The following is a 14,598-nucleotide window of genomic DNA, read 5'->3' as shown; positions in this document are numbered from 1 at the left end:
ACAGGCAGCTATGCTCAGCTGGAGTGGGAGAAGAGAGCAGAGATTAAAACCAAATTAAAGTCACTAATCAATCTATCTAGAATTTAAATTAATTATATACTAATCCTACTATGAAGTGAAAAAAGAAAAAAGAAAAGAAAGAAGATATAAAAATCCATCAGTGTAACAGATAATAAAAAGGGCTAAAAAAATCAATCCTTTTTCCTCAAAAGCTAACTATTCTGATTCATTTCAAGCACAAATTCATTACAAATCTAATTGAAGTGCCATCATTAAATGCTTCATCTTCCACAAGAATCCTCTGTCTCACTCCTTCTCCCCGGCTCCATTTTGAACACTCCTTTTCTGGAAAATAAACACGCCATGAATAAGGCGGCCAAGGGGAGAAAAATGCACATACATACATGCCTATAGGGATTCAATTTATAAACATCATCTAGTCCTGAGCAGGCAGGAAAGATTTGGAGTGAAATCCTCGTTCCACTGAAGTCAATAGCAAAATTCCCATTGACTGCAACAAGGGGGCCAGAATTTCACCCTTGAAGCCCAGAAGTGCATTATTTCCTTGTTGGGAGAAGAATGAGTGAAAACAGGCACCACAATCTTCATTTCTAGTCTAATTTATTGACAAATATATCAGAGTAACAGGGATGTAAACTGGAGAAATGAAAGTGCATCTTATAACTTACAGTGACACCAGGACACTTTTAGAACTCTAGCAAACCAGTTCTGTTCAGACAGTTCCCTGTGTCTGCTGCCTCTTCAAGAGAATGCTTCCAGCAGCCATATGTGTCTCCATCTTAAGTCTTCTCCAAACATTAAATCCTATTCCAAGAACATGTGCTCAAGCTGTCATTGTAAATCATTACCCTTAAGGCCAGGAGATATGTGTGATTCAAACTCCCTAGGCAAGGAATTAAGGATCAGATACATTTCTGGCATAACTCCAGTATAATCAATGACGTTACACCAGGGATGAATTTAGCTCATTATCTCTATTAGGGTTGCAGAAGTAGGTTTTTTCCAGATGATCTGCAACTCAAAGGAAACCCCTTTGAACTCAATGAACCTCTCTCCCTTAAATACAACAAGGCTCAGATCATATCGGATGTATCCCTACTCTCTTCTCTCCTTATGTAAAAAAAAATTTTTTTTCAAGTGAGTTTTATCTCAATAGGCTTTAAAGTAACTTTTCTCTATCAGGATGAAGATTCCAGAAGATAAGCAGTTTGATTATAGCCTAGATCCAAAATGGAAACATTACTGTAAATATTTCTGCAATGAAATTGGAGGTGATGAAAGCTGATCATAAACTTGGACTTATTTGTTAATTTTTCTGATGAATGAAAGTTGAGTGATTGGTTGTTGGTAGGTCCTCTTCTCCCCCCCCCCCCCCTCACTCCCCCTCCATTAACTATTTTATATTGAATTTTCCCTTTATGTAAACTGTTGACATAAAACCATTGTAAGATATTTCACCAAGATAAGACCATGCCAGTTTTCTCAAAAGTGGGCTCATGTATCTAGATTTTTGATATTTTGAGGGGGTAGTCTCTGTAGTGTGCAAAACACCAAATATTTTTTGAAGTTGCTGATTTAAGTGGGACTTTTCCAAGTTGACACGAGCTAAGGATGACCTAATTCATACCTGACTGGACCAAGTTGTACGGTTCCAAGGTAGGTTGCACACTTGATTTGTCCAAAGACCTTGGAGAGAGGTGCTGCAAGGCTGAGTAAGTGAAGTTCATAAACTATAAGAAGCAAGGATAAGGCTGAGAAGCTTTGCCTTTCAGGTCAACAACCACTTAATTGACATTTAAGAATCTCCAAAATCAACAGCTTCCATGAGAGGAAAACGGGGCATGAACAGATCACTCCAGCTTTTGACCATCCCTGCATCTGAAGGAGGCCTGCTAGCAAAGTCAGCCAGCAGACATCACCATTTGGCTTCTTGTCTGCAGTTCCAGCTCCTACTCTTTGAGTCTATAAGACAGGAAGAGCTGAAGAGTTTCTATGGTCTGTCACTGGTTCCAGATAACTCTACCTGTGTGTCCCCTCCCTCATTCCTCAAGGACACCCCATTAAGGTTTCTGGCTCCCACTGTCACCTTCCTTAGGCAGAGACCAGCATCTCACTCCCTTCTGACCAGGGATTTTCATGAAGATATATGCATGCCTTAGTTTCCCTCTGTACTGAGCACTGCTTCCCAGTGAGTGCAAAAGGATTAATGCTGCTCTTGAAGCAGAGCAGAGGACATGAAGAGTGTGTGTCACCCAGCTGTCAGGGACGGAATGCATGGGTCTTTGATGCTGGTAGATCAGATCATGCCAGAATGTATTCAGGCCAAATCACTTGTGTATTAGAATAGATCAAAGTGACTGTTGAATGTAGAAGAGTATATTTGGTGTTCAGACTTCATAAAACTAATGGGATGTTACTTGCATTGTTTTCACTTATCTGTATCCGGTTATAATGCAGTTGCAAACATTTCCATTGTGTATACCCCTATAATTAAATAACCCATCAAAGAAGCCTTCTGGAATGCTAATGAAGAGCTTTAACAGAAAAGTGCTAATTTCAAAGCAAGTGGCCAATGTGTGATGACCAGAGGTCAAAGACTCAAAGTGCATTCCTCACTCACCATCATCAAAGGAAAAGCCCACTGGGTAGAGACACTGTCAGCTTGTTTTCTGTCAGAAGAAGTTATAAATGGACTCAGTTTAGCCAGCAGCTAAATTACATACATGCTGCACTAAGGACAGAACTCAGGAACTCAGGCTCCAAAGCTTTTTATTCTGTCTCCAGAATGCTTGAGCTAAAGAAATGTCTCTCATATCTTTCATATTAGGACTTGTATCCTTCTAGTCATATATACTTGAATAGCGATGACATTCTATCCAGTAGAGGGCAGTAGTATATGAGTAGTATAAGAGACCAGTGTTACAGGCATGATTCAGCAAATCATTTAAGCAAGTGCATAAATTTCACTGACATCAAGGCTTACATTTGCTAACTAGGGACATCATATCCCAGGTTGCAGACTTAATCCCTTGCTTCTGGTCTGGGACCTGGGATCTGATGTCCTATATGGTAGTGCTGCCACTAGACTGAGCTGAAAACTGAGCAGTCTAAAGGAAGCTCAAGTTGTTAAAAATTGCAGCACACACTAGTTGTTTAATATTGGGCTGATCCAGATTAACAACTGAAGAGCTTGTGCCAAAAACAGATCAACAGTCCTCAAATTCCCATAAACAGAGCAGGGGACCCACATTTCTGGCTAATCTTGCTTATTTGCCATATGAATCTATCATAGGTAGGAAAAGCAATGGAAGAACTTTTACTGAGCTTCCTATTTTTGACAGAAATTCCCAATACGGGTTTTAGCTGAGCTCACAGGATTTGAGGGTTACAGATTTTAAACGATAAAGATAAATTATAACAGCCTATGCCACCACTAAAATTGGATCGAAACAGGGGAAAATAATCCTTTTAACCTCCAATACCTACTGGCAGTAAAATATTTACCCACATACTCAGTGGTGCAATAAATAGCCACAATTTTATGCCGTGCTGGAAGTCCTTCCTCTGAAAACAGTTTTACTTATGGGAATAGCATCCCAGAATCAGCCAAACAGAACCTGTAACTCTACAGTGTCATTTCTAGAAGTACAGGAACATGACAGCTGAGAATGGGATTCAATCATATGGAGAATGTTATTGCAGAATATTTTTGAATAGTTGCCAATTATCTTACCTACTCTAGTATAAACCTGTTTAGTTTATAAAGCATCAAACATACATAATGAAAAACATACCTATCTTTGTAACAAGGACAAAGGAATTTATTTCATAAAGCCTATTATCATTCCAAATCTATTACTCTATTTAAACAAATTCTGTTACAGTTAGTTTTCCATGAAACAATTATTAAGTTAATAATATAATTTCATTTGGTCAGTTCAGTGAAATTACATATTGATGCCTTGTTTTTTTCATGATAACATACTCTGCTGTGTTTATTTTGCTTGGCAACTGGATTTCATTTTAAAATAAGTGCGTGGAAAAGAAAGTGTGAATCCTATTAAATACCTTTATGTGATTTTTTTTATTTATAAAGGATTATTTTTTCTGATATCTGAGATTCCCTAAAGAAAAATGAAGAAAAAGGCTAAAAACAACTATCATCCCAATGAAAACTTAAAAAAGGGATAGATGTGCATATATTAAATCTCTTCAGTTCACCAGACATTATAATAAAACATTAATACTTATCCTACTCTAGATGCCAGGTGGCAACAACAGAAAATAATAATTTATTGCAACAGATCTGTGTGTACAGAATAAAGGTCAGGAGCCACCATTTCTCCAGTGGAAAAATATGTGAATCTATCAGTGGTATTTAAAATGAATACCTAGCATAAAATTGGAATTCTCCTGACAGCATATTCATGTTAACATTGTGAATGACAGAATTTACTGATAGATTTAGTATCCTGTCTAGTTTTTGTTTGAAAAAAAAATTTCAACTGGAAATCTCTCCCTTTTTTTTGGTGACACCATTTTGTCATAAAGGAACAACATTTTAATCTTTTTAATTCTGTGCTTCAAACATTTTGTGGTTATAATTCTCTCCCTCTCTCTCTCTTTCTCTCTCTCTCTCTCACACACACACACACGAGTCTCTATGGGCCAGATTCTGATCACAATGAATCTTGTATAAATCTGAATAGACTATTGACTTCATTGGAGTTTCTCCAGATTTACACTAGTATAACTAAGATCAGACCTTGATCCTGTTGGATGTCGGCGACTAAAGGGTACACAACAGGCATTATATTCCATATTTGCATTATTCATGCAGCACCAGATTTCTGCCATCCTCCCTCAGGCTGAGTAGGTAATTACCTCCATGAGTCCCATTGAAATCAATAGGCCTATTTGATGAATAGAGTTCAAGGTGACTAAAAGTGGCAGAGTAGGCTCATAAAAACTAGTGATATGGTAGGTTTTACTTTTTCTAGGGCCCAAAGGAAAATAAATAAATATATAAAACCTCTCAAAACATGAACTGACATTCAGAAGAAAAAGTGCTGCACTATACAAGCAACATAGCTTATTGCTGCGGAACAAAGCCTTAATAAATCTTTATCATATCATTAAAATACTACTGCATTTGATTCTTCACTGCATTAAAATCACTTTAGAAGGTAATTGTTTAGCTCACCATGCTATCTACTGATAGTATTTATTTTTCTTTTCAAGAAAAGCAAAGGTAGCATTAAATTATTGTTGCACAGTATGTATTGCAAATGTTGTTGAGTACAGAATGGAAATGGGCTTGGGGAAAATAAATATATTCCACTCAGGAGATTCATAAGTAGGTTTCAGTTGATTATTTTACTTAAATTTACACAAGTTCATCACCAGCTTGCTGTACTGTTAATTGTCTTGTTTTAAGATACAAAACTGATTTTTATTATACCAAGTTTTTTGACAATATTTTACAGCAGCTATCTGTCAGCATAATATCTAAAGGGTACACTTACTGAACTCTTCTTTTTACTCCTAGCAATAACATTACTATGGTGCCTGCTTTGGTCTAACTCATTCAGAAGTTTCGAAACACAAGAGATTTCATTTATTGTTTAATTGATCATACCTTAGTAAGAAAAACAAAATCTTCCCTTTGTTGTAAAATTATACTCCAACGTTATGAGTGTTACAGAGATGTAATTTTGTTCAGTGTCCAAACAATCTTTATCTATTTTATATTTTTCCAAGAGGGAGAAAGAAATGTGACACTATACACATTACTACTGTTTTCAATGAAAGTCAAATTCAATCTGAAGTATCTCAATTGATTTCTGCAGTTACTTCAGACTCCACACATGGTGTTCACAGCAGAATTTGGCCAGGAATATTTATAGCATCTTTCTAAGATAGGCATTTCACTTACCTAATTTTATATTTCACCAATATATCTGAACTCTGCGGGTTAGCACTATGCCCAAGTGGAACTGTATGGGAAGTTCCCAAACAGATAGACATACCATACACTGCAAGGTAACAATATCTGAGCAGATAAAATAATCTGTTTTCTAGGAAGAAATGAGACATAACTAATGGAAGCCATCTAGGCATTTTATGCAACCCTAATATAAACAAGCAAACACAAAACATTGGTGAGGGTTATAGACAGGGTTATAGGACCAATCAATCAGTCCGCAACTCCAACTGATGTCATGGGTATAATTGAAAGTAGAATTTAACACACATGATTTAATCTATTGCACCTAAAAGACAAAGAGACTTATTCTGGGGTCCACTTTGGCTTCTTTGCACTACTCTGGCAGCTCAGAGTAGCAGCTGGTTTAACTGGCTCCTTGAAAAATTCCCTTGTGTAAGGGAAATCCTCAGAAGACTGACTCGACTACATCCCTTTGCTGTGTTCCCAGAAGAAAGGGTATTATCAGGATGTCCCTATACCCCAACATTCCCTTAGCGGCCAGAATGACTCCTGAGACTATGGACAGCTGGGTCTAACTTAGAGCAACTCTGAGGCTATTCTAAATTACACTGGAGACAAGAATGGCATCAGGCCAGCCCTAGTGTTTGGGGATACAAAGAAGACTAGGAAGCATCTTTGTGCCCTTTCTCAGTATATCTCAAATGCAGCTGAAGAACCAGCCCAAGGGAAACAAACAAAAGAATACAGAAGCTAAATGATCATCAATATTTACAATTTAATTGCCAGTATCTCCTGCAGGAAATTGCTACATAAGTGTATTGCTTTATTCCAAAGCCTTCGTACTGTCAGAAGGCCTATGCACACTATGGATAAATAGCTTGGCTCTATTACAGTAAGAAGCTCTGCTTTAAGCTGGCCAAGCAAAATCTGCATCCTGGGACCAAGTGCTTTCACAGCTTTCGTTCAGCACATGATTCTATATCACCCAGTGCCCAAGCCTCACATAGCAAGTGAGTTATGATTTCCAGAATAGCTGCCAAGAGCCAACCCGTCTTGACTTATAACAAAGGGGGATTTTAAAAGAAACCCATTCAGTTACAAGCAAAAATTGTGCAAGGTGCAAAGGGCTTCACACAGTTGTCAGTTACAGCTGATCATTCAAATGTAAGCAGACAAGATTATGGAAGCCAACTGCAGCTGAAGGCAAAGAGTTCAAGTGTCAATTAAGAGAGGAACTAATAGAGCCTATTTATTAGTTATTAAGAAAGTATCCAGACATGACAAAGTGTGGATACTTTCTAATAATTTATTCATGCTTTTAAGGATCCCTTAAATAGGATCTCCAGTTTTACAGTTACAATAAAAAATGAAGACTGGACTTGTCATTATGCAAAGTTTTGGATCTAAAGCCGAAACAGAGGTGAGAACAGATAGAGATGAAATAAGGTAAATTGCCAAGTAACCCTACATTATTGATATAGAAGGGGTGAACTGACTCTGGATTTTGAACTTATCCAGCATTTTGGTTTACAACCATCTCTAATTATTAGCTTGCATTTTCTCTTAATAATCTATATTTAGGTTATATATTACACTGTTTTGTACTATTTGCATACAACCTCACTTCTTTAACGAAAGCATGTTATTTATTCATTTGTATTGTATACTTGCCATTTTATATTCATACGTGAAATGTATTGTTGATAATTATATATTTTAATCACTAAAGTTAAGCAGAAATGAGAATATTAAAAAAGGCATGAGAAAATTAGGAGCAGGAAAAGGCCAACATAACCCACCTGTGGGGTAGAGAGTACCAAGCAGGAACCTCAGTCAATGAGGACTTCAGATCTCCTCTTCTCTTATATTCCATGCTTGAATGATAGGAGTATAGCAGTGGGAATATACTATTGACCACCTGACCAGGATAGTGACAGTGACTGTGAAATGCTCAAGGAGCTCACAGAGGCTACAAAAACAGAATGGGGGATTTTAATAATAATGGGGGATTTCAGCTATCCCCATACTGGCTGGCTACATGTCACCTCAGGACAGAATGCAGAGATAAAAAGTCTAGACAACATTAATGACTGCTTCTTGGAGCAGCTAGTCATAGAACGCACAAGGGGAGAGGCAATTCTTGATTTAGTCCTAAGTGGACAAAGAGGTGAATATAGCTACCATAATGTAATTAAATGTAACATTATTTTGGGGGGAAAAAAGGGGGGGGGGGGGGAAGCCACCAGTATAGCATTTAACTTCAAAAAGGGGAACTGCACAAAAATGAAAAAGCTAGTTAAATGAAAATTAATAGGAACAGTCACAAGAGAGAAATGCCTGCCACTGCATAGAAACTATTAAAAAAAGCCCCATAATAGAGGTTCAAACTCAATGTGTACCCCACATTTAAAAAACAGTAAGAGGACCAAAAATATGCCACTATGACTAAACAACAGAGTAAAAGAGGTAGTTAGAGGCAAATGGGCATCCTTTAAAAATCAAAGTCAAATCCTACAGAAGAAAATACAAAAGAGTGTAAACCCTGGCAAGTCAAGTGTAAAAATATAATTATGCAGGCCAAAAAAGAATTTGAGGAGCAACTATCAAAAGACACAAAAACTCACAGCAATTATTTTTCAAGTACATTAGAAGCAGGAAGCCCGCCAAACAATAAGTGGGGCCACTGGATGAAAAAGTGCTAAAGGAGCATTCAAAGAAAACAAGGCCATTGTGGAGAAACTGAATAAATTCATTGCATTGGTCTTCAGTGCAGAGGATGTGAGGGAGTTTCCTACACCTGAGCTATTTTTTTTAAGTGACAATCTAAAGAACTGTCCCAGATTGAAGTGTCAGTAGAGGAGATTTTGGAACAAATTGATAAATTAAACAGTTATAAATCACCAGGATGAGATAGTATTCATCCAAGAGGAACTCAAATATGGAATTGTGGAACTACTACCTATGGTATGTAAACTATCACTTAAATTAGCCTCTGTACCAGATGACTGGAGGATAGCTAATGCAACGCCAATTTTTAAAAAAAGCTTCAGAAGCAATCCTGGCAGTTACAGGTTGGTGAACCAAACTTCTGTACCAGGCAAATTGGTTGAAACTATAGTAAAGAACAGAATTATCAGACACATAGATTAACACACTATGTTGGGGAACACAGCTTTTGTAAAGGGAAATCATGCCCTGCCAATCTATTAGAAATCTTTGAGGGAGTCAACAAATATGTTGACAAAGGTGATCCATTCAATATAGTGTAGTTGGACTTTCAGAAAGCCTTTGGTGAGATCCTTCACCAAAGGCTCTTAAGTAAACAGTCAGGGGGTAAGAGGGAAGGTCCTGTCATGGATATGTAACTGGTTAAAAATAGGAAACAAAGGATAGGAATAAATGGTCAATTTTCAATGTGGAGAGAGGTAAATAGTGGGGTCCCCCATGGATCTGTACTGGGACCTGTGCTGTTCAACATTTTCATAAATGATCTGGAAAAGAGTGAACAGTGAGGTGACAAAATTTGCAGATGATACAAAATTACTCAAGATAGTTAAATTCAAAGCTGACTGCCAAGACTTACAAAGGGATTTCACAAAACTAGGAGACAGGGCAACAAAATGGTAGATGAAATTCAACACTGACAAGTGCAAAGTAATGTACACTGGAAAACATAATCCCAACTATATCTTCAAAATGATGGATTCTAACACTAGCTGTTACCATTCAAGAAAGAGAGCTCAGAGCCATTGCAGATAGCTCTCTGAAAACCTCTGCTCCATGTGCAGCGGCAGTCAAAAAAGCTAACAGAATGAAACATTAGAAAAGAGATAGATAAGAAGAAAGAAAATATAATAATACCACTATATAAATCCATGGTGCACCCACACCTTAAATAGTGCAAGCAGTTCTGGTTGCCCCATCTAAAAAAGATATATTAGAACTGGAAAAGGAACAGAGAAAGGCAACAAAAATGCTGAGGGGAATGGAACATTTTTCACAGGAGGAAAGATTTAAAAGGTTGGACTGTTCATCTTAGAAAAGAGATGACTAAGGGGGAATATGATAGAGGACTATAAAATCATGAATAGTGTGAAGAAAAATCTTATTTACCCTGTGACATAATAAAAAAAACAAGAGTAACCCAAATAAATTAATAGGCATCAGGTTTAAAACAAACGTAAGGAAATCCTTCTTCACACAATGTATGGTCAACCTGTGGAACTCGTTGCCAGGAAATGTTGTGAAACCCAAAAGTATAACTTGGTTCAAAAAAGAATTAGATAAGTTCTTGGAAGATCAGCCCATCAATACCTATTATCCAAGATGGTCAGGGATGCAACCCCATGCTCTGGGTATCCTTAAACCTCCGAATGGCAGAAGCTGGGGACTGGATGACTGGGGAAGGATCACTCAATAAAATAACCCTGTTATGTTAATTCCCTCTGAAGTATCTGGCACTGGCTGCTATTGGAAGAAAGGATACTTGGCTAGCTGGACCATTGGTCTGACCTAGTATGGCCATTCTTATATTCTAGACACAAGATCCACCAACAAATTTATTGGTTTCATTTACCACATTGGACACCAGCTTCAAGTTGTGATGAGCTAAACAGAATGAGGAGAGGTTGGATGCTTGGAACACAAGACAACTGCACGCAGCAAGAAAGAAGGCAACGAAGTGAGTGATTAGATGGGTGGCTGGATGTGCCTGAGGTATTATATCAACATACTTTTCCATGCCAAATACAAGCGAGACAAAATTAGGAAATATTTTCTTACTATCAGTTCCAAATGTTTTATTTTGCTGGCACTGTAGGATAGCCATGTCTATACCCATTCTAAAGAATTTGTGGATAGCAGGAAGCTGAAGACGTTAATTATATACAAGCAAATAAAGACACATTTGGGTCTATTAATGAAAAGCAGACAATCCTTGTGTTTGTCTAACAAAAGTGGTTAAGATCAGAAACACTAATACCAGAAAAATCAATGCATGTCTACACTACAAATTACTTCGGTATAACTTATGTCACTCAGTGCTGTGAATATTCCACACCCATGCAGGGCTGGCCATAGAGGTGTGCGGGGCCCAGGGAAAGCCGGGACCCTGGCTGCAGCCGCCTGCCTCCTGCTCAGTCCTGGTGCACAGCCAGGAGATGGGCTGCAGGCACCCACCTCCTGGCCAGTCCTGGCGTAAAGCGCAGGGCTCCCCAAAGCACAGGGCCTGGGGCGGTCTCCCTGATTCGTCATACCATAGGGACAGCTCTGCCCATGAGCGACGTTATACTGACCTAAACGCCGGTGTGGACAGCAGTATGTCAGTGGGAGAGCTTCTCCCTGATGACAGAGCTGCCATCTCTCATGGAGGCAGAGTTATTAAGCCCATAGGAGAACTCTCTCCTGTCAGGTTAGAGCATCTTCACCAAAAGCACTACAGTGGTGCAACCACATTGGTGCAGCTGCACCTATGCAGCTGCTGTAGTGTAGACATAGCCTCAGATGATGCAGTTTATAGTAGATAAAATACAGCAAGCCAGAGCTCACTGTGAGATTGTAAACTGATTAGTCCATTTTCTGATATTTAGCAGGACTGTTATCAGTGAGATGATTGGTCAAAGTATGCTCTCAGCTGTACTGGTTTAATTAAGGTCTTGTGTACATTAGAAGACTTGCACCTAACAAAATCAGCTTAAAATCTATCGAGTCATACAGGTGCAATCTATTGAGTCATATCGGTGCAAACCCCAATGTAGACACACTCAAATTTGCTTAAAACTTGCTTAAATCAATTTAGTTTAATTTTACCAAATTAAATTGACTGGATTTAAGATACAGTAAACCAATTTAAATGAGCCTTGAGTGCATCTACATTAGGACTTTATGCTGGTGTAACTAGATTAATTTTAAATAGATTTAGTTCACCAGTACTAATTTTCTAATATGGATCAGGCCTATGGTAAGTATTTGGCCCAATGTCCTGTGAGTCCTTAGGAGGATTATTATCACTGAGGTGATATGTAATATTTTGGAAGCACTTCCTAGCATACCAAGTCAAACCAAACTTAATTATCACAGACAGCATGCAAAGCAGGAGGGCTGTATCCAAGCTGTAAGTACGGAGCATGGACACTTCTTCTGGAGGCACTGCCATTTTTCAGCGTCTTCAGCGACCATGCAGGGAAACTCAATTCTGCAAGTTTAAATTTGGTTGTGACAACAGAACAACAGTGATCTTTCTCCTAACCACCTATACATTGGTGGTTTTAAATTGTTTGCTGGGATCTAGACCTTTTAATTTTGAAAAATACATTTTGCAATCATGTGTTTGTGAGCTTCATGAGCTGTCACTGCTGGTTACCTGGTTGTTTTCCAGGCAATTAAATAGCGTCTATTTCCCATTTGCTGACACAACTGACCAAATTAATCCCTGGTGTAATTCTGTTTAGGGCTGTGAAGTTACACTAAGGACAAATTGACACAATGTGATATGCAAAAATATATTCTGTTGTACTGGCTCAGAACAGTTAATGTATATCATCTTGATGTGTTGGGACAATTTACTGTTTAGTGGGCAATTTTAAGGAAAATTAAGTACCAATATATTGTAATACTAATGAACCATCATAATAATTCTTTAAATTTTATGTTTTCACTGATATTAATATCAAAATAGTATGAGTTTATGTAAATGACAATAAACAGTAATTGAAGAGACTGTTTCCATCATTAACTATTAAAAAGGGTGATTCATAAACATGAAATATAAGGTGGAAGATATGTTAAATCAATCAACAACAGATGGACAATATATTCAAATAAAAGCCAGCCTAATAAATCTACAAGCCATTTTGTGCACAATTTTGTATACTATTATTAAGAGATGATGATATAATTTGTTGCGGAAGGTGGCTGCTGAGCGGGCGGGGAGGGGAAGAGAAATTGATTGACCATGTAAGGATATCCCCTAAATATTTCTGGTTTTATTATTAGCGTTCAAATTATTATTGAAACACTCTATATTTAGGTATAAATAATGACCACCAAATGCTGATTTACAGCAATTACAGTACAAATTAATGTGCTGCACTGTAATGATGATAATGTTTCAAAACACAAAAGAAATAGTGTATGAAATATTTAAGCTGATTTGCATGATCCATGTCCCTAGAATAACATATAATTGGCTATTACAAAATGGTGTAGGAATGATGTCGCACAAGAATAGGAGAAGCTGAACCAAATCCACCACAAGATAAAATACACGCATATTTATTATCTCAACTTAAATACATTATTATAGGGAGGAGGCACAGATAATATATAGAATTAAGATTGCCCAATACTTTCCAATATATGATTCTGTTTTTGATTACTTATAAATTTGCCAAACTTAAAATGGGCAGGCTGAAATTTTTTGTGCTTGGTGTCTGCTAAGATAAATGTTTTGGAAAGTTTCAGTTAAAATGATTCAGCCATTTTTGAGGACCAAGCTAGGGAAAAATACATTGTTTTCCCCATGTTAAAAGATTCTTGCAGCTGTTTTGCTGAGATGCTCTAATGTCTCCATGTTTTAGATGAGGGACTTGAAATCTGGAAGGGTCTTGGGGAGATATCAGGGAAGGATGTGCCTTTTACTATCCCTGTGAAAATCTAACCAAGTTTAACCAAGTTATAAGCCTTTGAAAAACTGTAGTTTGCACATATTCCACAGAAATTTGTTAGAATTTGTCAGCAAAATTCTCTGAAGATTCCATCTGCACTGAGCATGCTCCGTCCTCTCACAGCTCCTGTGTGCTGACTGGACTGTGTATGTGCCATTCCCACAGAGCCACTAAGCATGCTGCAAGCCCAAGCTGAACAAGACTTCCTCTGTGATTGCTGCTTCTAGCAGCTAGGGGCCGTTGGAGTGACAGGCTCAGGAACTGTGAACATGGACACCGTCTTCCCTGTGCTCTCAATTGCCTCCCTGCTGACACAAAGGCAACTTGGAGGAGAAGAAAACAGTCTGACTTGAATACAGATGTGTGACAGTTGGGAGTTGGGGAAAGAGGATGGATAGGAGCAAATGTGGGGGAAGGCAGAAGCCATGGAGTGGGGGAAGGAGCTGGGGAAAACAGAAGCAGGGAAGGAAACAGAAAGGTTAATAACCCCTCCAGTATCTGAAGCTGAACCCAGGAATGCTGAGTTTCAACATTCCTTTCCCGTCAGGAAATAACTGAAACCATTGGCAAGACGTGTGTCTCACCTCCTTCTAGTGCCTGTTCCACATACTCAGTCTACTACTGCTTCCAGTTACTCTTTTAGTTCAAACTGTAGAGGTCTGTGCTGTGGATCGAAACATCCTAACCCTACTGATGAACAGTGTGTCTGTGGTGGGGGGTAAGGGGCAAGGGTGTCAAGTATGGTTCCACATGATGAAAATTATAAGTTTTATGAAAATTTAGGAAATGATATTCCAAAAACGACATTGTTTGCACGGTAAGGGAATGCTTTATTAAAGTTCCTGAGCAACTATGTGTTCCTCATTTTCTGGATACCTAACTTGATATACCTGGTGTTTGATTTGCAGAAGTGCTGAGCAGTCTCAGCTACAACTGAGGTCAATCTTCTCTGAACAGATAAAATGC

The sequence above is a fragment of the Emydura macquarii genome, unplaced genomic scaffold, assembly GCF_026122565.2.
Source record: "Emydura macquarii macquarii isolate MOO-44397 ecotype Brisbane River unplaced genomic scaffold, CSIRO-AGI_Emac_v2 contig_1253, whole genome shotgun sequence".
Classification (NCBI taxonomy): Eukaryota; Metazoa; Chordata; order Testudines; family Chelidae; genus Emydura; species Emydura macquarii.
Note: the sequence above shows the minus strand (reverse complement) of the source record.